Below are 26,506 nucleotides of genomic sequence, written 5' to 3'. Positions count from 1 at the left end.
CTAAGCATTTGATTAGAGAGATTGAAGTTTATTTCAGCAATGACTCTCTAAAAGAGAGTTTAAAAATTATTTTAAAATTAAATACTTAAACTGGACTGCTCTCAAATATTGTGGTGCTTTTGATAAAAAGCAATTTATTTATCAGGAGAAACCAACTCTTTTTACAATATTTATCTAACAATAATCTTTCTTGTCCTACCCTTCTTGTGAGAAAAGCTTAAACTAAAGGGGCAGGCATTCCAGCTTCGGTTGGTCAAGGACCAGGTTCTAGCCTGGCCACATCAGTATTTTGCCCAAACTCTTCATCTCACAGTGCATTATGAATTTTAGAGTTTACAGCTACAGGCACTAAACACACTCACAATCTGGCATGCTTTCAGCATTCCCTTGATTTCCTTCTCCTCCTAAAGATAACAGTCTCAACTCTCTATATGCACTTTTTAGGAACAGCATTTTTCCATGCCTCTAATTACCAAAATTTATTGCAGTGATCACGTGCATGTTCCTAAGGCCCTTTGATGGACTATAAAAGGAATGTGTAAGTTTGAGGATCATCACGCTACTCTTCCAGCACTCAATACAGATCATCTGAACACAGTGAAATAAGACTTGTTTTATCATAGGTCAATCTTTTACATATATGATCTGCTCCCATGCAAATAAAAGTGTCCCATCTTATTTCTGCAAAAGAATTCACTCCAGAAAATTATTTGTAACGTTTCTGATAAACCAGTACAGTGCCAGCAAAGTTGGCCAAAAATAATGGAAGACTAGTCCAAATTGCCTAATTTGGAAAGACTGCCAAACTCCCCACAGTAAGTGGCTGACATTCTCTATTTTTGTGTCAAAATATTTATCAGCTTTTCCCCAACAATAGCTACACTGACTTTATTAAAGCAGTAGTGCACTGTATTGCTTCATATGCAATGTGTCTTTCAGTCTGAACCCATCAGTGGTTTTAGAGTAACACAAATATTAGTACAATATTTGCCATAAAAACAGACATTATGGGGAGTATCAACCATCTCTGCCTCTCCCATCTGGCCTGTCTTTGCCTTCCTTTCCTCTGCTCTGCTCTCTGGCAGATTGTTTTCTGCCACCAGAGACCTGGGATGGAGAACCCTTCTCAGCACTGCTCTCTCAGGACCCTGGCACAGCTTTCAGCCAGCTCCCCAGAGGGGCTGAGCGTCCTTCTGCTTTCCTTTACCACTCCATCAAAGCCACCCCCTGCCACCCTTCTGAGAAAGGGACCCAAACAACCAGAAAATTACGCAGACATAGTATTCTCAAGGAGTAAATTAATTTATTTGACCTCAGATAAATTACTACTTAAAAAGAAATAATGTCTTATAACCTCCTCAAAATATTCATAGTGAATTGCCACAGAATTTTTCAATGTAATCAAAATACTGCTATATTGTAGCTGGGATTTAAAAAAAACTCCTTTCTACTTCTGGTAAATGCATAATGTAATAAACTCAACCACCATAATAATCTAAGAGAACAACTGAATGTAATCAGCAAAAAATCAACAGTAATTTAATTTTTCCTGCATCAAGGTATCTCTGGGTGGTAGGAGAGATGCATTATGTACAGCAGTCATTTGGCTCTTATCTCAAGTGTTGGGGGTTTTTTGCCTTAGTCCCTTCCTTAGTAATGAATCTGACTTTATGGAAACACTAGTTTCCTAAATGTACTTAAAGAGGCCAGGAGAAAGAGGAAGGCATTAAAACACTAACAATTCATTAATTCATCACAGATCACCACTGGAAATCAACTTCCATCACGTGTTTTCAACACAGTTGATCTTAAGGTCAGTTACAGCATCACCCATTGCTGGGTCAGTACATACATGTATTGCCTTTGAACAAAACACAAACACAGTATGGTAACACCTTCATTAGTCATTTTTAATAAACATTTTAGAATAAGAATTACAGTACCTTATTTAATGCATACCATATTGTTTGCATCTCTATGTCTGGCAATCTGTCTAGAAGACCTTCCTTCAAAGAGCTAAACTCAATGACTATCTTTTTTTACACATTTTTACAATTAAGACCAAAATGTTGCATAAGCTGTTAAATCTAGACTAAAACACTATTGCCACAGTTCAATAAAAGCTCTTTATGCTCACACTAGCCAGTTAAATCGTGCTGGATTGCAATGGATGTATGCTCTCTGTAATTGGAATGAATTCCACATAGGAATGTCTCTCAGGAGACACTGAGACACAAGGAAATTTGTATTCACAACAGGTTAGTAGACTCATGAATAAAATGAAGTGGTGTTTTACTTTTTTTAAAATTTATACAAGCTTCCAGCACAAGTATATAAGTCATGAGTAGCAAACAAACCAAAGAATAAAACAATGAAGATGCTTTCACAAAGCTGCTGATTTCAGGCAATTTCAGACAGGACATGGCATGGATAGGAAATCCCAGGGGTGTTTAAACTCCATAAAAAGATATATTCGTATTTCCTTCCAAGAAGCTTTCCTCATGAGATGTTTTGCTAATTCCTTTCAGAGCCCACTACTTCACTGTATGAGGCCAGACTTCTCCCTCCTCCTGTGCCCTGGGGCTGCCGGAGGCTCTCCCTTCCCCTAAGCTGGGCTGCAGAACTGCGGGCACCACGGCGTTCAGGAGGGAATGCTCGGCTCCGGCACCCCTCACTCCTTCCTCCTCATACTCACGCTACTAAAAGGTATTTCCTGAGCATAGGAAAAATAATAGCGTGACACTTCAGCTGTCCTAAGCATGGCTTTGTAACGCAATGAGCACAAAGCCGCCCTTACACTGCTCCTAACTCGCGCCGCTCCTGCTGCCATGCAGAGTAAATCATTCCTAAATTCAGTATTAGGGAACTGGCAGTGAATTACTGGCTGCAGTGTGCTCTGATACATCATAAAAATGTGAGCATAACGGTTATGAAAATATTTATGTTTTCTACTAAGATATTAAACACTGATTCAATAGCCCTAACAAACTTATCCCCTGTAACCAAGGCAATGGGAGCTGCCATGCAGCTCCATTCTGATGTGCCCAGATTTGGGATTTTCAGTTTCTCTTGTAAAACGGAAAGGATGTGCGTGTTTACACATACATATATTTATACAGACACTTATACAAATAGAAGTTGTATTTTTTTTAACTATCAAACCCAAAAGCTTAACTAAATAAAAAATTAAGATGCTCTCTTACTTGCAGTGGAGGCCCTTGCTCTAACAAAGCTCATCAACCAACATTACATGGATCCATGTTTACTAATGCACTTATGATGTTTAAATTGTACAATCCTTATGCAGCACTTTGAAAAAAATTCAAATTGAGTTGGACACAGGTACAGACTCCTAGATATTATATATAAATTTAACTCACTAGTGCCAGGATGAAGGAAGAAGCTTGTAACAGCCAATCTGTTAAAATTAAGCTTCCAAAAATATTTAATAGTGCTCAGGAGAATTGTTCATATAAGTTAATGTCATTCATCCCAAGGTTTAGGTTCCTAAAAGAAATTGTGGAGAACAAATCATTTCTTCCTTTTGAGGAGGGATTTGCCATCACACTAAATTGCCAGTACACTCATCAAATTTGATATATCATGTCTATTTTTTCTAGGATTAAATGGAAAACCATTTTCAGTGAGTGACATACATAAATACTTTTGATAGCTGCTCCTTAACTCTTCTGATGTTATTTTTCAGGAAGTTTTACTGGCAAAGTGGAAACAATATTAAAACTCTCTTTATCGCTCTTCATTTCTGTAGAACGCACTCAGTTCGACTTTTACCACATAATAATTATTTTGAGGAAGACCTCCACGAGAAGACATTGCAACATCTATCTGATATATTTATGAAGCCTGAAACACTCTAATATTCCAGAGATACTTAAAGATTAGACATGTACCATCGGTGAGTCACTGCAGTATCTGCATTCACTGGTATTTATAACAATGCCAATGCACAAGAACCCCACATGGAAACAGATAGACAGATCATCATTATGGAAGAAAAAAGATCCTCAAAATTACAGATATCCCTTGTAGATGTATTGTTGGAGAAAAATATGACACACTAAAACAATAATCTGTTTTCATGCAAGTAAAAAATATGCTGGAATGAGAGATGTCTAAATAAAATGTTCCAATTCAAAAAGTGAAACTGAAGAGTGCTGCTGACAAGAAAGACAAACTGGTAACAATAGTTACAGCCTAATAGTACTGCAATCTAGTAACAATCCTTTATCTTCATAGTATTATTTTATTTAATATGCTACATTTTATAACTCATCCCCTTCAATTTCTGTAGTATTTTCTCTTTGTGCTTCTTTTACTGGTACTCTACTAATTCCTCTATGAAAATGAAACACTACAACTACAATTCTAATTGTTTTCCTTCATATATTAAAAATACAAACCTATAAAGAAAAAACATTACACTCACCAACATCACATATATCAACCCAGTAAGATTCGTAATTTAAAATTAGATGTATATCATATGTGTGATATTCACAATTACTAATGATCAATGGAGAAAACTGTAATCTTTAAGAGTGGTAAGTAGATTAACATGCATAATATGCAGTAACTTCCCATGCACTTTGAAAATTATTATCATATTAATTTTTTCTTAAGAATGTGTCTTAGCTACATTAAAAGTATACTTGAGGCTGGCATAAACCAAGATTAGCTTAACTGATTTTTCAAGGAGCTGTGCCAGTTGCTACATGACAGCACCTGGTACTTCACCTTTTACCTCTGTGTGAATCACTTTTTCTAGTGCCTGGATGCACCATAGTTTACTGCATGTCAGAATTCATCACTAGAACTGCTCAGCATGAAGTCCACAAACAATGGGGATCACAAGGATGCCGTCAGGTTTTGTTTGAGAAATGACCCCTGCTCTTCATTCACATTCTTTCCAAAATATCCCAGCACGATCGAACAACTGACATGAAAACTTCATGGCATCCTGAATTGTCTAGACTAGAAGGGACAAAAAATGCAGATGATACACATACTACACAAGTGGATGATACTTTTTCAGCACTGGTTAAATTCATCAATCTTTTAGAAATGCTGGGGAGCTTTGATTTTTTAATAGCGTAATCTTTTTCTTTTTCCATGATTGCAAAGGTGAACTTGTTTATATGGAACTGTCATGGTGGACTTTGCTCTTTGCACGTCTTAAGCTTCACTTGCTGTAGCCAAAAATGTAGCCTAAAAATGTAGGAAAGAATCCAAGCCTCAAGTTTTAATTTCTATTCTGATGTCAAAGCTATGCCAAAATTTCATAGAATCATAGGATGTGCTGGATTGGAAGGGACCCATCAAGTCCAGCTGCTGGCCCTGCCCAGCAGCATCCCCATGAATCCCACCGTGTACCTGAGACTGTCGTCCAAACGCTTCTTGAACTCTGCTGGGCTTGGGGCAGTCGCCACTCCCGTAGAAGAATTTGCTATCCTACACCCATCCTGCAAATGGCACAAACATCACAGAAGTGTGGGGCTGCACAGAAAAAATTAGCCTGGAGCCACAAAAAACCATGGAAGAGATCCCTTACTTTGACATTCCTTATGGTAAAAGAGGTATGACGGCAGCCATCTGGGCTGGGAGCAAACTCTAAGGAAAAGATACAGTAAGAATTTTTAAATTTAGAAAATCCCAACCACGTTCTCTAGCAGGTAGAAGTGAAAACCTGGATACCCTGGATGTTTTGAATGCTTGGGAAGAAACAGTCTGCACTACAAAAAAATCTCATACCGAACAAAATCATTATTGACTGGACACTCCTAAGCACTACCTTTGAGACGCTTCCTACTTGGAAGGCTTGATTTAGATTGGCCTGTCCAACTTTAATGGACTTGGGGAAAAAAACCACTATCTTGCCCAGGGAATATTAATGTATTAAGATATAAGAAATTTCCCCAAAAAGGAATCAAACAAGGTGCTCTATCTCACAGAGTGAGAATTAATTCCTGCCCCGAATAATATAAACAAAAAAATAATTAAACAGATAAATGAATATCAAAATAAAAAGCATCTGGCAGGTCAACAGCACATAAAAATCTCAAAATAATGTCCAATTTTCTAGAGCCTGCATTTTAAAAAGCATTGGGCTTTCTACAAGTCAGTGGGAACTGTTACATTGCTTCAGAGTAGGACTTGTCATCTTTTCTCCACAGCTCTGCCAGGGCAGAGTCCTGTGTGTGCCTGAAGAATGGCTCTAACTCTCCTGCTCTCTACAGAGAGTTACAAATGCAGCTGAAAGGCCAACTTAGCATTGTGGAAATTTTACCACTGTACCAGGAAATCTTGAGCTGTTCAGCAGCTCCCCTAGCGTTCAGAAAGCTTACAAAAGGCCAAGACCTTCATCTTAGAAGCTGAAAAAATATGCTTGTTTTTATAAAAACCTTAGAAGTTATTACTTGTAGAATCCATTCATATCCTCTTTCTCCCTCCTGCCTTCTACCTTTCTATTTCTCCAGACTTAAGACCTATAATATTATTATACATGAGAGCCTGAAGTACTGTTTCATTATTTAATGCATCAGCCGTGCAATACTAAATGCCAGCTGTGCAATCCAGTTTTACATAGAAGTGGATGTGTGAAGATTCACAAATAAAGCCACCCTGGAGACACAAGTGCTAGGATACTCACTGCTACTGCAAAACCCAGCCCCTGTCACCTTTTCTAAATTTTATTTTGTGGAAAACTTATTCTTTTGCATCCCTAATAGAATCACAGCACAATCCAGGTTAAGAAGGACTTGAAGACATAATTCTTGTTGTTAGGCAAGATGAAACTCATTCCCAAGAATGATGCAGGCATACATTTTAAAATTTTTAATTCTGTAGCTTCCTCTTTGTTTAAGGATTAATGATAACTCTTAAAAGCTTATCCAGTGTTAGAAGAACACGGTCTTACTCCAAGAAGCACTCATGCTTCTAAAAGCACTATACAAACAGTATTCCACAAAAGAAAGACCTCGTGCTAGCAAACAAGGAAACTGGGAGTATTTATGGTGATTCTGCCCCACAAACTGCAGTGGGGCAGGATCTGTGTGGCACAGTGAAGGGTTTAGACCAGCAGTGAAAGAATGAAAGTATGCATAGACTTCCAGAAAAATTAAGTGTGGGCTTAAAATTTCACTGCTTAGAACAGAGAAAAACTTTAATGGCAAATGATTCAGGAATCATCCACATAAAGAAAGAAAATGAGATTGGTCAGTGGGTACCCAAATTAGCATGTATATTACTAAACCTAAAGCTTGGACTGGAAAGAGAGTAGAAAGTCGTAGACAACATCAGTCAGAAAATCTGGATTCAGGTAGAGTATTCTCAGCTCCACAAACAAGTATAAAGACAAGCTGAGAGAGCTGGAGCTCTTCAGTCAGGAGAAGAGAAGGCTCTGGGGAGACCTTCCAGTCCCTAAAGGGGGCCCACAGGAGAGCTGGAGAGGGACTTTTCACAGGGGCAAGTAGTGACCAGACAAGGACAGCGGCCTTAAGCCAAAGGAGGATGGATTTAGCTTAGGTACAGGGAAGAACTTCCTTACTGTGAAGGTGGTGCAGCACTGGGACAGGTTGCCCAGGGAGGCTGTGAACTCCCCATCCCTGGATGTATTTACAGCCAGGTAGGAGCAGCTCTGAGCAACTTGCTCTAGTGGAAGCAGTCCCTGCCAATGGCAACGGGGTGCCTTTACGGCCCCTTCCAATCCAGAGCATTCTACAATTTTAAATCCTCAGGACAAAGGGTATTGTTCTAGGTCAAGCTCTAATTCACTTTCTGTTGTATAGGCTCTGAAGTGGCACTTGCAAAGCTACCATTATCCATTAGCCTCAACAAATGATGACATAAAATGCTGAGAAATCAGAGCAATGACACAGAATTTCAGACATCTACAAAATCAAAACCCAACATCAAATAAAAATTAACATAACATGCAGTGAGAGTTAATACAGACTTTCACTCAGTGATGGGAAGCACACAGAAGATCAAGAGATCCTGACAGAAACAATTATCTGGTATCTCAGTGATAAAGAAGCAGGGCTCATCTTTTCTGATGGATTAGAAGCCACATCACTGGCACCAGCAAAAGCCAAACCCAATACAAGAACATCTCTGATTGATTCACTGTCTGATTTTGTTACTGTGAAACTCTCACGAATTTACTACAGACTGCAATCAGGAGCATACAGTTAAATGTGATTCCTCACCTACAAAAAAGAAAAAAAAATAGAAAAAATACACAAAAACCACACACAGAGAAGAAGAAGAAAAAAAAAACACAAAAAAAGAACCACAAACCCATATTTCTTTCTGCCATTTTCAGGCCCAGAAAGACCTTTATTTAGTTAAGCCATGTCAATAATCATTAATCTCAGATTCAGAATCTCCAAGAGGACCAACTGTGCAGTAAAACCAGTTTGGTGGGAGTTTTAAAAGAGATGGGTCACCTTTCCTCAGTTCAATACAACTGTATCTTCTTATACCAAAGAAGATGCAGTTCGAAGCTCATCATTTAGTTTTTCTAATGATGGTTTTAGTTTATCTTTATAATGATAGCAAACGTATTAGTCTGTTATCTCACAACATACTAATTTCAAGAAGAAATTAAGTCAAGTGCCAAATCCTGCAGCACGTCCTTTTTATCAGACCAATGAATTATCCATAACTTCTGTCAAATCTTAAGACACTGGTCCTGAATTTCTCCAAACAAGAAAAAAAACCTGACAAACTAGGATGATTCCAGAAGAAAGTAAAGGGAACTCTGGCATGTTGATTAAACAGTTCATTAACCAAAGTTACTCTTTTTCTCTTAAGCTTTAAAATCACTCAATTCTTAATCCAAGTTAAATGTTTCTGAAGCTTAACCCTGAGTTATATCTTACATTCACCTGCATGTCATTGCAATGCTTATATAGTTTGATTCAGAATTCCATCTAGACCAAAGCTTTAAGTTTATCGAATAACACACACTCAGTCTTTATCATATAATCTCCTATTTGCAATGTGTCTGTGTATTACCATCAACCTGAAAGCCAATTTGCATTTCACTGAAATCAAAGCAGTAAGAGACATTCTCTGAGCTGAATTAGCTGTTGCAGTACTTTGAAGCATGTCCATTTTTCCTACCAATATACAAGTAAAAAGGGAGAAAATTTACAAGACTTAAAAACACTGAAGACTCCTACTCAACAAAAAAATGGCTTTCAGCTAACAAAGCTTCATTGAGCTATATGTGCATCAACTTTCCTGGTACCTTTGGGATTTCCTAAAAACACAGAGCCTCTAATTTGCTATAGTATGTACAAACACAGTACCAGCACAAAATACAAAGTTAATGCTATTAACAGTTTGCTTCTAGTGCTCTACTCTCCTCCCTGAGGCAAAGACACCCATCCAACAGTTTGCCTCCATCCTGTGATGGGGGTTCTCAGGGAGCAAGGGAGAAGCCTGGCAGCTCCCTGGCCTGTCTTCCCAACACACTCACCTTCCACTCCCTAGCAGCTGTACACCAAACATATCCATACTTTGGGACTTGAACTAAAATTAGCTTAGGGCATATTTAACTAATTAGCAACTAACTCCTAATTTCACAGTGCCACACTGCCATACTATTTACACCACAAAACCACACAGAAAAAGAAACAAAGGCTTTTTCTTCCTTTCAGTGTTCTGCAACGTTTTTTGTTTTCTTAGGATGACACAGATGAAGACAAGACACCCAACATGAGTGAAGGCAGCACAAATTTATTTAAACACTTAGCATAGTTGAGGCTCAAATCCTTTGTTCAGTTCTAGGCTCCTCACTACAGAAGGGCATTGAGAGGCTGGAACAGGTCCAGAGAAGGTCATTGGAGCTGGTGAAGAGCACAAATCTGATAAGGAGTGGCTTGAGGGAGTTTATCTTGGAGAGAAAAAATGGCTAAGGGGGGACCTTACTGCTCTTTACAACTACCTGAAAGGAGGTTGTAGTCAGGTAGGTGCCAGTCTCTTCTCCCAAGTAAAAAGGAATAGGCAAGAGGAAATTCCCCATGGTGCCCAGGGGAGGTTTAAGATTGGATATTAGGAAAAATTTCATCACCAAAAGAGTTGTCAAACACTGAAACCCTCTGCGCTGGGAAATGGTTGAATCACCATCCCTGAAGGTGTTACAAAGATGTATAGAACTGGTACACAGGGACACAGTTTAGCAGTGGGCTTGCCAGTGCTGGGTTAATGGTTGGACTTCAGAATCATAAAGGTATTTTCCAACCTAAATGACTCCATGATTCCACAGGGCAACAGCATCAAGTGGTGTGCCATTAACTTCACAGGCCAAGGAAAAACAGGTATCTGAGAGGCCTGTTTTATATGGACATCCTCACCAATATCATCTTACAGTCAAAATCCAGCTTCTATTAAAAGGAAAAACAAAGAAAAACTCAACCTGATGACATGGTAGTCAGGCATTTCATTTCCAAATGAGGAAACTTGGGCAGACTTTGTTTCCACTCATTCTTTAGCCTTTACTGGCTTGCTTCCAGGTATCATCAACCGAGTTGCATATTCTTCAAATAAAAAAATGCTACATCAGTGGGATCAGAGCTAGTAATTACTGGAAAAAGCTAAAAGGACACAAAAGGAAAGCTGGCAGAAAAAAAGACAAGGAAAACAGAGGACTGCAGTAAATAAATTTTAATATATGGTGAAAAGATAAATGACACCTGAAAACTGTATGCCCATTTGGAGGTCCTGATCCTGGAGTATGTAGCAACTGACACTGAAATGGCTTCTGAGGACAGAATTCAATCCAACCACTCTGCCTCTCTACATGATACAGGCTGTAAATGCACCCATCAAATACACAGCTCCTGGGGAGGTGAGATTCAGTACTACCTCATCCAGCAAGGCTAGACAAAGTTTTGATCTGTACTCAGGAGGAGAATGCAGTACACCCACTCTTCCTGACCAGGCAAGACACCTGAGATTCTTCCAGTACCAGTGGAAGACCAAATCCTGTGCTTCCTTTCTGTCCCGTGAACTGGCATGTGTGCAGCAAAGTCTGTCCAGACATAATTACCGGGTTACATGTCCTCCCCCAGCACTTCTGAAAAGGATATTTTGCCAGAAAGCATGTGCACACCTCCTGATTCACTCTGAAGCTAAGCCAGAAAACAGGGAACAGGCCACAACTGTCCAAATTGTTCATACAGCTTATTTTCTGGCACAGCTGCAGAGCACACAGAGAGTGGGCTGCTGGATGAATGGTTCTGGTAGTAGCAACCTTCAATCACTATTTTTCTAGAGCTATTCTTAGTCCTTCCTCTGCTACCTTACAAATCCTTAAACTTAGAGGATTGCAACACACTACAGCTCTTTTTGTGCAAGCAGACTTTGTGCATCCATAATGCACGTAATGGAAATTTGCACAGAAGTGGCCCCAAAATTAGAGCTTAAATCAACACTGGATACAGATGTATATGGGAAGTCAATACGGTTGGATGGAAAAATGTATTTAAACATTTTTATACACTGTACAATTCTTCTGTTTTTCTTAACAAAACATGTGGATTAATGTCCTAAGTACTAATTCCAGGAAGCATCATTCCCAGTGTCTCAGCCAAGCTCTAAGTTTGTATTAACACCTTCCTGTTTTATGGTCTTTGCTTCAAAGGCAATCATGGAAAATTGCAATGCAGTGCTTGGCTAAGATCCACACTGGCACCACCACCATCCACACCAGGCACCGTTTCACATGGAGGACTTCAAGGGCTTGGGAAAGGACCTAAAGGTCTCCCTGATTTTCTCAATGTTTCTGTCTCTGCAGTGGGACATGTTTCATAAATACCATCTTATCTGTTTCACATCCTATGCTCTGATCATTATATACCATTTTATTTTTCCCTCCTATCTACTTTTTCCATTTCTGAAGTCTCAGGGAGCCCCGTCCATGTCAGCTAAATGAAGAGAAGACCGATGGGTCATTTGATTACCAGAAATAAGCAATTACTCCCTGAGAAGCAGATCTGGTAGCAAGACATTTTCAAACTTGCTGATAGCAATGCAATAGGATCCAGCAGCTAACAAAGCTGCATCAATTCAACCTTGAAGCACTCTGCAATTTCCTAGCAGTAACTGCAGCTGAACCTTGGAACTGTTTACTGGGAAAGACAGAGGGCAAATCCCTTGTCACATGATGTGTTCATAAAGAGAAGGCTTCAGTTTCTCTCTGGAAGAACCCATATTAAGGTTGTGAACAGCATTTCTTTCTGGAGTCTCCATCTCTTGATCTACAAACTTGTTTCTTCACTTGTTCTTGTGAATCACAGGGAGAAAGAAGGTGGCTCCTTTTAATATCCAAACCATGTTTCTTAGACAAAAGGTCCCAGATGACCTGCAGAACACTTTAAACAAACATATAAATGAACAGGGATCCCCTTGACTGGTGATGTTCAGATCTAGTGTAGGAACAGATCATTTCATCCAGTCAGACAGTTCAATCTTTGGTTTGCATTTCAGCTTGTGTTTTGGCTAGGGAGCAGGGAGCGGAATAAAGGATTATTTTGCTTTTCTGTGCTACACAGACTGTTGGAGGATATCACCCCTAAGAGCCAGGCCCTGAGCCTTTCTGACCACACTTCTGCTGCTGGTTTCTAAGCACACAACTGCTCACTCTAATGCCTCTGTGGTCGGTATCGTACCTGTCTGGCACCAAGCTGACACTGACTTACTGACTTGCAGGACCTCAGGCTAAAGCCCCAGTAATCCTATTAAACCCCAAGCAGTATAAAAATCACAAAAAAAGAACATCCACCTGCATTTCATGTAAGGCCTATCACACAAGGCATGAGTCAGTCAAAAACTGCACATCATAAATAAAGGCTAACCTGGAAAAAAATTAGCATTTTAATACACAGGCATCTACAGCAATCAACAAGAAAATAACTGAAGAATATTCTGAGCAATAACACACTTAAACTTCTCCGTGCTTGTTTTCAAAAGTAATTTCAAAGATGGGAAGCTCAAGTATTCATTTCATCCACACTCACATTTCTATGTTTCAAAAGGAAATTCTGTCTCTTTTTTTTTTTGTTGTTTAAAACCTTTTCTCTAGGGGGAAAAATCCTTACAAGAACCTGCTTTTGAAAGATAATCTAGGGATTCTGTTTTGTAAAAATAGAGCTGATTTTCAAAAGAGGAAGGAGACTGACTTAAACTTCTCAACATCTGCAAATGCAGCTCTCCCCCAGGCATCTGATTAAGCATCTATGGAAATTAAGTAGGCAGTTCAGCATTCTGCCAAACTGGACTGACAAGCATGCTTTGATGATTTGGGATTTCACCTTCAAAACAGTTCAGGTCTTAAATACACTCCATTATAAAACACAGATTTATTGCTTAGTGTTCCATTTTGGCCAACAGTTCTTTGGCAACTTTTTTTCAAGACAAGGACAGTACCTTCCTTCCAAGCTGAGTTTGCCGCAACACCCCAACTTTCAGTCCCACATTTCTACCACAGAAGTAGCCACCTTCTGAAGGGTGATAAATACACTTTCTAATAAATAATATCATGTAGAATTCCAGTCCTGCACTAAGCCTTTGCCTATAAGGTCCATAGGAAAATGAGGAAGAAAGTCTGAGAGAGTGCAAAATTAGCCTGCACTACCATCTCAGTCTCTGGCATGAAATTTAATTTTTGCTTTTCAGTTCATCTCACATGTCCAAAGATCAATTATAACAGAAATATATTTTAAAACTTACATACATTCTCTTATACAATTTCTTGTTCTGAAAACTATTCTTAACATAATGCTATATATATTAAACACAAACATGTGTCTGATAGTACTTAAAGTGTTCCCTGAAAAAAAAGACAACCACAATCATACTGAGTTGGAGCCAACGATATCACTTTAACTTGGGCTCTGCAGCAGGTAATTCTTCTGAGAAGTTAAAATAAGAAATGAACTTTTCAAAAACAAGTATGGTTTATACTGTGCACACTAGAGCAGCAACACAAAAACATGCATTACAACCACATTCTAGAAGAACTCCAACATTCTTTTTCCATACTTCTACTAACACTAAATGCCTTGGAGACCAATTAGGTATTAAGGTCCAAATTTGCCTCGTTCAAACGTAACCAGTGACACAAACTTTGTTTCCCACCAAATTACTAGAAGCATCCTGTGACCGCTTGTTTATAAGAAGAAACAAAGCAAGATTTTTCCAGACAAGATAATTTGCAATACAAAAAAAAAAAAAAAAAAAAAACACCCCCATCTACAGCAAATTTTTGCATGTCACAGAAGTACTGTAAAGTGAACAGTCTTTAGTAACATGCAAAACTCCAAAATTATCCCTACTTATCTTTCCTTTCAAGCAGAGTAGCTACTTTTTTTTTTGCTCTCAGTCTCTCTTCCTCTCCCCCCACTCCAAGTTTTATCTCACAATTTTCCTTATTCTGAAACACCTCATAAAATAATTATAGTAAATGATATAAGTATTTTAAAAACCTCTCCTAAAGAATCCAGAAGCATTTTAATGAGCTCGGCATTTTGGTCAAAACTATTGAATCACAACTGAGTTCATTTAACTGATTAGAAAACTTTGTGGGGAAAAAAACTTCAGGTGTATCTCTTAGTTCATCTAAAACTCAGCACAGTGAGTTAACCTGTTCCTTAACCGTGCTGTAGGTCATGATGAGTCACTGCTCTCTGGTAGGGCAGCCAGAGCACCACCTGCAACTCGTCAGGAGGCTGAAATGTGATTAAGTTTTCCTTTCCAAAGCTTTATTCTAGCAGGAGAAGTCTTCCCTTACACAGAATTACTGCATGGATGCATTGACATAAAACAGTATTTCCAAAGCCAAGTATCATTTCTCCTCCACGCTGAAAGCAAAGCATAGACAGAATAAAATGTTCTCACTGCAACAGCAAACAATTTGAGTTTGTTTTCAAGGGTAACTTCGGGGAACCAATAGTTACACTCTTTCCAGTGAAATTCTGCCTCTTCTTTTCCCCCCAGTCCTTTCTCTCACTTTTGTGAGAGGAAACTGGACTGCCCTTGAACACAGCCTTTAGGAAAAGATTAATGCATTCCTGTAGCCCTAGGGAGAGTAGGGGCCACTGCACGCTAATAGAAAAAACATCACGGGTGTCTGCTACATGTGAGCTGTTACTCATGTTCCTTGGAATTTTTCAAAACATCAGGCTATTTAATTATCCTCACAAAAACTGCACAGAGAAGAACAAGGTGACATTCACGCAAATGGAAATACAATAATTATAAAATATTACATATATTGCCTTCAATGTTCTGACTTAAAGAGTTTCAAGATACTTATCTGAGAGGCTCCTTTTGGACCTGAAAAGCTTCCATCCACTGACCAAAATAACTGCTGTTTCCACTGCCTAAGTAGTTAAACAGTAAGTCAGGTTACACCCCAGGCTTCTAATGAAAACAAATGAAAATGCATGGATTTGTTAAGGCTGGCAACAAATTAATCTTGCTTAAATTGCTCCCCCGTTCAATAAGCCTGATGATTCTTTGTGCTGTTCTTTAATCTTCGTGATCCAATCCACTTTGTTAAACTACATTTTCAAAATTCTCTTATTTCTGTTCCTTCTACTTTTCTAACTCCCAGTGCAAAGTTGTTGATTGGCCACCTAGTATAACTGCAGAGCAACCCAGTGTTAAGCACCATGCTACACTAAGCGTCTACAATGAAACTGTAATTTTGCAGAAGTGGTTCATCTCCCTTGAAACTGCTTGTTTGCCTTCACGGATTCCCAAAAGAAACTCTATTCTAAATTTACTGATCGTCTTGGTATGAATTATATACCCAGTATGTTATTTTGCAGATCTGCTGCTGCTCTTTAAGCATTACCCAATGTTAAATTCCTATCAAATATAACAGCAAGTCAGGAGCACAGCCTATAATTCTGTGCCTCAAATGAGACAACCACAGTCCAAATGCAACATATGAACTCAGGCACATTAGAGGAACAGAGAACACTGATACAAGTTAATGACTGGAAATCTTTGTACAGCTGCTTTTTAAATTCTCTGCTGTGAGCAGCTGATTCCAGCAAGAATATAAGATAGGAAAGCCAAAAGCATCAAAATGTAGAATTTGAGACAGAAACACATTTCAGTGAGATCAGTTATGACAGTGAGACTGTGCAGAGTCTCCAAGTGTTAATGCAAATCATCATATTCAAAGATAACAAAGCAAAAGGGAATACAAAAAGTTTCTGAACATTTTAAGTACCAGAGGAATCATTTCATCCAGAAATTCAAACACACTGGTTTGTGTCAAAGAGCTCAAAGGGAAGATGCAATTAAAGTATCACTGTCCTAAAAGAAACCAATAAAGATTTTCATTATTCAGGTACCTCAGTTGCTTCACGTTACTTGTGCTTCTATTTCTGCAACACTTATGTCTGCCTAAAGTACATATAAATCACTTACATTTGCTTATTACTCACACTCCTGGCTTCTGATAAAATTACTAATCGGAACCTAATAAAACATTGTGGACCATTCTAGACCCATGCTTAAAATTACCATATGCAGAAAATTTTTAAAAATTTACAAATGTCTTCTCAGCTCAGAAATGGCTCTAACAATTTCATGATTTTGCTAAAATAATCTTAACTAAAATTAGTATTCTATGTGTGGGCATACCACTGTATTTTTAATTTTTTGAAGAGACTAAAAAAAGTCCTGGTACTAACCTTAATCTTTTATGGCTAAGTTCTATAAAAAAACAGTAAAACTCACTCCAACTGCTAAAAAAAGCTATAAGCATAGCTGAAGCAAATGAGTTTGCAGATAGATCCTGATCAGTCCTTGCTCCATTTGCTTGTTTTGGAAAGCAGCATCCCACTCTTCCCTCAAGGAAGATAGGTAAAAAATCTCAAGTGAATGTTCCTCCTCATTGCCAATGCACAGAAGCTGCTGGAGGTGAAAGCAAAAGCTCCCATGTGCCACCCTTTCCTGACACACAGGAGAAAATCTGACATCAAGGACTTTCAGTCTCTCAGATGCAGTATCTTTAAAAAACGTTACCGCACCAGCAGAGTTCAGCAGCTGATTAAAAAGGTGACCCAAGGCATCTGCTACAGACCAGGAAAAAGGGAGATGGAGCTAAATTCTAATCACGTCCCCTGTTTTGCAAATACAACCCTCATTTTAGTTCACATTTTGACAGTCCCATGGCTGGCCAGCATGGCTGTCTTCAGATGTGACCCAAACAACTAAAATAATTCTTTCTAATGAACTTTTTTTTTCTATTACCCTATGCAAGGGTAATCAAACCTCCACTCTCCAGGCTCCTATCCTTACTAAACCACACAGGACAAGAAAATGATGAAAAGAGCCATGAGTATGAATGTGTATTCAGAGAACTGCAGAAAACCAAAATTACTGGATTTCTGAGGAGGCCTGAGGAGGGATGAGAATGACGAGATAATTGCATAGACGCCTGAAGACACAACAGAGAAAGAGAGAGTGACAGAGGAAGAAAATCAGAAGAGAAAGCACTTTGGGACATATAAGATGGTAAGATAGGAAAACTTCAAAGAAAATAATCAAAAGAATAATTTAAAGATAATGGATACATGACATTTCAGAACACATAGTCTTAAACCACTAATTGCTCCTGTTCTGTGATTAAACTGATTAGAGTTCTGTGGTTTTCCAATTAAAACACCACCTTAAATACACACCAACGATAATTAGGAGGAAAATAATCTCACAATGTAATATTACATAAAATCACTTGGACTCTTACAGTAAGGAAGTTGAATTTAAAATACTCAGTTCCATAATGTTTGAACTATCACTCAAAAATTGGAGGGTAAGCCAGGCATAACTCTTTCAGAAACACTATATCTAGGAAAGTATGACACTTAGGAAGTTTGATTTTGGGAAGATCCATTACATTCCTATCCTAAGTGTTACCAAGCAGGAAGATGTATGCTGGGTTTGGGTTTTATGCTACCCCCAACACCAATATTACAGTATTTGTAAATCAAAAGCAATAGTGAATTCCTAAACAAGTTTAATGAAGGTTGCCACATTTAAGGAACAAAAGCATTGTTTATTTTACTACATGCCTTTTTAAAGTGAGATACATTTGGGGGTGAGACTAGATGGTCTTTAAGTTTCATTCCAGCCCCTTGACATTCTGTGATTCTTTGATAAGGGCAGCAAGAGGAAGCCTTTCCCATTGAGACATCACTTGTCATGAAACGGCTTCCTCAAAACTCAAAATCTGGAAGCATTTGCAGTACAGATTTCAATGATCTGATCTCGCAGACTGTTCCACAGCTGAATCCTTACAACCAGGGGCATTTTATCCCCAGTTCTTCGAGCATTAATCCTGGGCTTTGCTAACTGCACTGTGCCAGATCCACACACCCGTGGGACAGTTCACAGTCCAACTCAATCTTTCCACTATAAAAGCCTATACAAAAAAATTTCCCTCACAATCCAGGAGGAACAGTGCTATAAACACTTCTAGCTCTTTATTCCTTGGGACTTTTCCATTTGCAAATAATGGATAAAAACTTCAAAAAGTTGAGAATTTAAAATTCAGTTCCTGCTAACTGTAAAAAAGGTGATATTCTATTCACCTCAGATATCTAGCCATGGTACTTATTACAAACTATAGATAAGTGAAATACCACCTGCAGATGAAAATATGGCTATAGCACCTAACTACATCTTGGAACATCCATAATCTAAGAGATCACACATGGACTGTTTTTAATTTCAGGTGAGTTACGACAAGAAGAACTGAACTTTTAAGTAAAGACCTACAAAAATATTACTACATCTACTTACATTTTAGTGAGATAAAAATGCCTTCACTCAAATCTATCTAACATTTTACAAAGATCAGAGTGCATATGCAGTAACACAGATACCCAAAGAGTAACTTAAAGTAGACTATTCATAGGAGAACACCTTCTCCTCATATACAGGAAATGTGAATGTATCAATACTTCTGCTGGTTTTCTGCAGCAATCTACATTTTACCAAATTTTCAACTGGTTGCTTAGTACATTACACAGAATGAGGGAAAACTGATCAGATACATCAGTCAAAGCAGATTACATCCTGTTAATCCACTTAGCAATTTAAACTGTACTTGGCCTCATCTAAGAAGTGTAAATCACAGTAGGCCAATTAAGCATTATATCCATCTAGATAGGCTGGAACCAGGCAAACAAGCATCTCCTTTTGCAGTAAACCTCAACAAGTTTGAAAAAGTAAGAAAAACAACAACAGTATTATTACACAAGACCACTTTCCCTTATTCAAATCATTAAGCACAGAACTTGGTTGAGAAGACGGAGAAGATTTTTTTATTCACAGGATGCAAACTTCCCTTAATTTCTCCTCCCTTAAAAGACAACTTCCAGCCTTCACAATCCACACCAGTCTTAGGTTGTCAAGTCTGAAAGTGTAAGATTTTATTACTGGTTTCCCAAGAGGCAACAAATGAGATTTACATTCCAAAGGTATTTTGGATAGAGGAGGATCAAAAGGACAAGCCATGCTCAGCAGGAAGACACACAAGCAGACTCCGCTGTGATACTCCCTGGATTCTAATTGTCCTGGCCCTGCTGCTGTCCAGACTGCAGGGGCAGGGAGAGGCTTCACAACCTGCTCTGTACCTACAAGGAATGATTCCAATATTGATTTTTCATGGGGTTACTTACATGAGTAAACATTAATCAGTTTCTGTTAGCGTTGCAAATTAAGATCAAAATAATTACTTGATAAATAAAGTTTGCTTGCAGCTGATTTACAGCCACAAGTCATGAAGCATATCCTGTAGAAAGCTAAATCCTTTGCTTGTTCAGTCCTGTTTTTTCTTTTCAAAATGACACATAACCAGTTAAGACTCTAAGTCAACACACAACGTTTCACATGTGGTTAACCAATGCATATTTCAGATAACAAAGTCTTTGTTTAATATACAGATAGCCCAAACTGTCTTATGCATTAATAAAGGGATGCCATTAATTTAAAAGTCACATTATTCTGTCAGAAAAATTTCCACATATTAGAGCACAAAGTACCCCTTGAATTAATGAGAAGTATTTCTGTTTTTCCAGACTAACTGAGAGTTCATCAATGCTTGTGCTTTGTTCCTCCACCCCACTCTCCCATTTATTTGGGTGATTTTTTATCAAAGTACTAGAAAGAAAAGCATTCTTTGGTGACAATAACAACAAAAACCTTGGAAAGGAGACACAGTGACATGCGTAAGACCTGAGACATTTTCTTCCATGAACAAATTCAAAGTGCACTGTATAACTAGAAAAAGCCCAAAACCCAGCAGTACAGGAACGACCAACAGAGTGTGAAGAGAAAAAGCTTCTTTCAAGCCAATCCATGGCACTTCCCCCATTAAAAGAAAAATTAAATATATGCATTAGTCCTCCTCATATTGACTTCATACACCCTTTGTAAAGCTGACAATTGATGAAGCTTATGCCAAGAGGTGTTGAACACACTTCTTTTATTTATACTACTTCAAACTCCTTTAAAAACCAAGATAAGCATAAGCAAGGTTTAAAAACCTCCTGACTTCATGTTCTTGGCAGTAAATTGTTCCAGTTAGTGATTTATCCTATCAAGATGGGGCAAGCATAACTTAAGCTCAACATAAATCAAAACTAGACTTATTTGTAGTGTATCTAAGCCAAAGCCTTTTACCTATTGACTTACCTTAAGTAGAAACCCAGTACTTAAGTCTATGCCTTTGTACACAGTCAGTATCAACATCAGTGTTAAGGGGAAATGAAACAACATAAAAATATTTCTTCCAAAACAGTGAATTAGTTTTTAAAAGACACAAAATCTCACTGGAAATGAGTGTTCTTTAAACTACCAGGCAAAATTAAACCCAATACCCAATAAAGTAAATAAAAAACACCCAACCAAATTCAGCTAATGAATATAGGATAACATTTTAAACATTTTAACAGTCCACCTCCCACAGCATGAAGTCTGACAATTTTACTTTACTTACCTATTTAATATAAAGGTATCCATAAATCAACTCTATAAAAAGAAGCCTTCCATAATTTGCAATATTTAGAGAATATTTTACACAAAGCTTAAAGAGATTTTTAAAACCCCTAAAACCTCTCTCTCAAGCATGAAAAATCCTACATCTTTGGTATCGGGAACAAAAAACACATCTACACTGTTCAGTGCAACTAAATATATGGCACATACTAAGGCAAGAAGTGGGAAATATCAAGAGTTCTGTGGAACATTAAGGAGAGTGACAATTTACATCTGCTGAGCAGCAGCACCACAGTGTTTGCAGTGGCTCTCTACTCTAACCTATAGCTTCAGAATGAAAAATTCAGCCTGTCAACTTAACGGCCCAACATAAAACATATTACCGAAGCTCAGAGTAAGTTCACAACACACACTCAAGTTTGTAGGACTTGTTTATAAAGTTGAGCTAGGTCAAAGTTGTATTTTGCTGAAAGTTATTTCATAGCAAGGAAGTCAGAACACATTTTAGGAAATGAAACAGAGAAGTGATGTCATATCTACACACACAGAGATTATTAGGAGAACATTTAACACAAAAAACACCATGTAAGGCAATAAAAAAACGGTGACATTTACTCAAATTATGATACTTGGGTACACACACAAGATCCTAACAGCATTTTGGGAAGGTCTGGGCATTGCTCAACATGGCATTACTCAAAATATATGAAGATGGCTGTTATATGAAACAATGTGTGTGTATATGTATTTATTTTTTTATACAGACACACAGATATGAAACAAAAACATGCACTAAACTTCCTTAAGTGTTGTTTTCTCCTTAGTGACAGTGACCTCTTGTTTTTCTCTAGACAAAGAGCATTCAATCGGAGCTTCTTCTAACCCACACACATGCAGCAGCATCTCTATGGCCACACCTGTACCTGTATGAGAACAGGCCAGATGGTGAAGTCATGCAGGAGAGAGCACATGCTAAATGCTCTTGTCTCATGGAACAGGCCTGTCCTGTTCCTAATCCATTCTGGGACAGCCCCTAGCCCATTGCTTTCCCTTAGCAATGCTCTGTTAGGGCTGCTGACACTGGCCCAAGGCAGGCCAGGGAGCCTCTGACATCTGGACAGTGCCACAACCCTGTGACAGCACTCAGGCTCAGCAGGTACAGCCCCAACCTTACTTTACCTTCCCGAGGGAAAGTGATGCAAGACTCAGAGAGCACAACAGTTGTATTTTTCTTATTTTCCTTTACGATATAAATATTTAGGAAATTATTTCCATGACTCTAATATTTATGTTGGTGGAGACAATGTAGACATTTTTATTAGAGCAATGAAGCAAGAAACATAAAATATGGGTTTATGTAGTTATGGCTACATTTTAGAGATGATACATTTACAATCTCTACTCCTTATTTTTAGCAAGAGAAATCTCTTTTATCAAAGTACCAGCTCAAAACAGACTCAAATCAATAATTGTACAGGATAATAAGATCAACCAAGCCGAAGAGACTTTTTTTTAAAAAGTCTCTTAGATAAAGAAAACACACTATTGAACAAGTACTTCTGAAGCTGGAATGCTGTAGCCTAACAGTATGAAGTGCACAGGCTCTTGTGAGAGCGAGGTTAAGGAATCACTCAAAGATGGACTTTTGTGACAATCAGGATCCAAAGGGAGTTGCTGGTTTTGTAATTTTTTCAACAGTATTTTGCTCAGCACGTAATATCTAATGCCCTTGATATGAGGCGCCTAGTGAATTATCACTTTTGAGCCTTTTTTCAACAGGATCCGTACAGACCACACTGCTTCCCACCAGGCTATGGCTGATCCACTCCACTCACCATGACGTGCTGCGGCTTCAGCTGTCACATTTATTCCTGGAAAACTCTTCTTTCCTACTGTGGCTACTCTATCTGACAAGGATCAGTCAATGTTTTATTTTTTTTAAAGATAATGCTGGTCATTCCTGGAAGAAAATGAAATTTACTGCTGCATGCTTTGGGATCATCTAATTACAATACTAGCCTTCAGGGAATTTTTAAACTAATGACATTGGATTTGTCAAGCACAAAAACTTTTAATCTGATTTTTCAAGTGGATCCTAGCCAATGGATCCTGGCCACCACAGCACTTAAAACACATTTGACTGTTCTCCATGCAATATTTAGGTGGGCTTCTTATCAAAATGTTAATTTTTGATACCCAATATCTTTCGCTGGTGGTCAATACAAGGCATATAGGGATATTGACAATGCTATTAAAGTTTTTATGACTGAAAGTCCACAAATCAAATTATGTGTGTGTATATACAGCTTCACAAATGAAAGGAGGCACAGACTTTGAGAAATCTGAACCAAAACACTGTATGAACAACTCCCCAGTTTGTCTGCTAATCTCATGACACAATATCAAGAAACACCAGCTCAACAATAGCTATTTTTTATTTTATTTCAACATCTTAGTCTTTATTTTGAGGAATCTTTTTATTTCCAGTGCTAATACCATGAACAAAGCCCCAAATGATTAATTAGGTCACAATGACTCCTTAACACTCCCCAAAAGTAAACAATTCAGTTGACCCATCAATCATCCACTTTTGGGTATTTCCTTAGTTCTGAAGTACAAATAATGCACCATTTGAGCTGTTAGGTTTGGTTTGACTGCACTGGTTGGGTCTTTTGGCCAAATGCCGACAGACTCAAGCTTCAATTTCAAATTCCTTTCCATTACTACTGCTTCACACACGCAAGCTGCAGCTGTGCCGTGTAGAAACATGGATAACTACACTTCAAATAAAAGATCCTCTTTCAAACATTATTGTCTATTTTTTTCAAAACTGTCTACTTTATGACAAATTTATGAAACAAATTATGAAATACAAGTATTACTGTTCATTAAGCAATCATCATTCTAGTCCTCCCCAATCATAAAAAAATACACTTTTAACACAAAACTGTGCAAATGTAACAAAACTCAAAAAATAGAGGCACAATCCAATAGCTACATCCAAACCAGACTTAGTCTGGGTCACTTGTCCTTTTCTCCCCAGTACTACCAGGTCTCATGAGAAGAAGGAACAGCTCTCCAAGGGAACACAGAGTGAAATGAAGGCTATGACTACCCATTTGCTTCAAAAGCTAAATGCGTTCATCCTGTCAGCAGAACTTGGAAACCTAACACCAACTTCATTAATCCTAACACCTAGGATTCCTAGGTGCTGGAAGGGATGACTGACACACATCCACTTGTAATGTGAGTGACCATCTCCAATCACCAGTCAGGGCTTGCACTTCCAACGAGAATTCACAATCCCACTGCAGTCATTTAACACAACTACTCAGAAGACAGCATGCAACTGCTGCGCTACTTTCTTCAAGTATGCAACCAATTTTAAGAAAAGACACATTTCAAGCACTGATGCCTACGTTTCTGTAAAAATACAAAACCAGAAACAGCTACTTGAAGTCTTCTGTAAGTACTACAGTTTTTTAACATCATATCCTACTTCCCACAAAGATATATCCTTGTAACATGCACCCATGCTACACAAAGCTGAATCACCATTTTCTATCCTATTGCCAGATATATATGGGTATTGTCAGCCTTTTCCTCACCAATATTCCAACCAACCACAAACAAGTTGTTGTGGAGGCACATCACAGATGCCCTGCATCATTGTCTATATACACCATGCAGTTTAGTTCAATTTCAATGGAAATTACAAGGATCTTTTCTTAGATACTAAACTCAAATATCAAAACAGAAGATCATGTCACTCTGAAATGCCAAAGGGCCCTGATATGATTAGAGAAACATCTCACATACCACCACGTAGCTTCAAAGCACCAAACACACGCTCCCAAGGTTGCAAGAGTATGTTTCCTTTCCTATTAGGTTAGAGAACTTCTACGTGAAGCAGTCAATTCTGTTCCATCTGTTGGCAATGAAATTAATATACTTCCTTCTGATGGCAGCTACACTGCAGCCTCTCCCCCTCTGATCAGCAAGGGACAATGTGAAGACAAAGGTTGTGACCGTGCCATGCATAATGACAGCAGGATCAAACAGAATCAGGCTCAGACACTCAGAGCACTCCATGCTATGAAAGGGCAGTATTTTGGATACAGTCTCAAATAAAGGATTTTGAACATGCTACTAAATTTTAAGCACATTATTTACATCTGGTTTTCAACGATTCAGCAACATTACCCGAACAGGTGCTTCACTAGCCAATGGAGTAAATGCAGTACCCTAAGCACTCTGCCACTGTCTGACTGAAGGAGTTTTTGAAAAAAAAAATGCTGAGTTAGATTTAAAACAAACAAACAAACAAACAGGAATTACACATAATTATTCAAGAATTTAATCTGCAGATTGAGTCTCATACATAGAAATATCCCTTATTTTGCAGCATATTGAAGCTTTAGCTGCAGTTTAAAGCATCTTGGCACAAAAAAGAAAAAGTTAATTTCTTTTCCATTAGGCATTACTACTTAATCTTATAAAGGGGAAAACACAAAATTCATTCAATTTCTTCTCAGGAAATCTGACAAAGCAGTATATTGTTTCTGGCTGGCAGCCACTGTACTATCACAGAGTTTCTTAAAGGTGCAACACTGTGCATTCTACCAGGTTTGAAAAAACACTGGAAGCATAAAACAAATAGAAATGACCATTAGCTAAATCCACTCGAAAAACAAACAGCAAGAAAGCAATAGGTCTTTAAGGAAGACAGAGGGTCCTTGCAGAAGCTGGGAAATGCTTCAAGCCAAACTAAATCCATAGTGCTGACAAACCATGGCTTTGCTCTTGCATCACCAGAAGGCTGTTTTTATAAAGACAGATGGACAGAAGGGAGGATTTTCAACTACAATTCTGTCAAGTTAAACTACTACCAAGCAGAAGTTTAAAAGTGGTTTCCAGTCAACCATATGAGCTCCATGGAATCTCAGAGCCCATTTTAAGGTGATGTAAGTACGGACAGAAAGGTAGATACACACGTGGATTAACAGCTAACATCCACTGTGGTAGCTCCAGCTGACACCACCACATTTTTGGAAATTTAGAGCCTGAACAGCAGTCTTGATTGAAAGGCACCATTAGGCTTGTTCCTTCCGTATGCTAATAATGACATCATGCCTTATGGCCTGATGCTGCAACCATATATTATCATCTTATAAAGACATTTTTTCCAAAGAAGTTGAAGACGTGAGCAAACAGCTCAGCTGCATATAGGAAGAAGGTTTTTTAAATTCGTCCATGACACAGATTTCATTCTGTACCTTAGCGCTGTAAATAACTACTACTGAAATATTTATAGAGGTTTGACTTACTTTTTTTTTAAAAAGTAAGAAAATAATAAAAGTGTTGGGGCAGAAAAAAAACTCTACAAAAGAAATTTTGGAGCATACAGGAAGCAGCCCTGGACATCAACGAAGTGAAGCAAGGTAATGCCCCTGATGGTATT

At 38.3% G+C, this 26,506-nt stretch overlaps 1 protein-coding gene across 5 annotated transcripts in view; it reads right to left on the bottom strand.

The window, feature by feature from the left end:
• The window catches only part of HECW2 (HECT, C2 and WW domain containing E3 ubiquitin protein ligase 2), a 174,901-nt gene that overhangs the window by 125,746 nt on the left and 22,649 nt on the right, over positions 1–26,506 (bottom strand). The window lies entirely within an intron of this gene.

Source organism: Anomalospiza imberbis, chromosome 7, assembly GCF_031753505.1.
Source record: "Anomalospiza imberbis isolate Cuckoo-Finch-1a 21T00152 chromosome 7, ASM3175350v1, whole genome shotgun sequence".
NCBI classification, from domain to species: domain Eukaryota; kingdom Metazoa; phylum Chordata; class Aves; order Passeriformes; family Viduidae; genus Anomalospiza; species Anomalospiza imberbis.
This window is presented reverse-complemented; position numbering and strand designations above follow the sequence as displayed.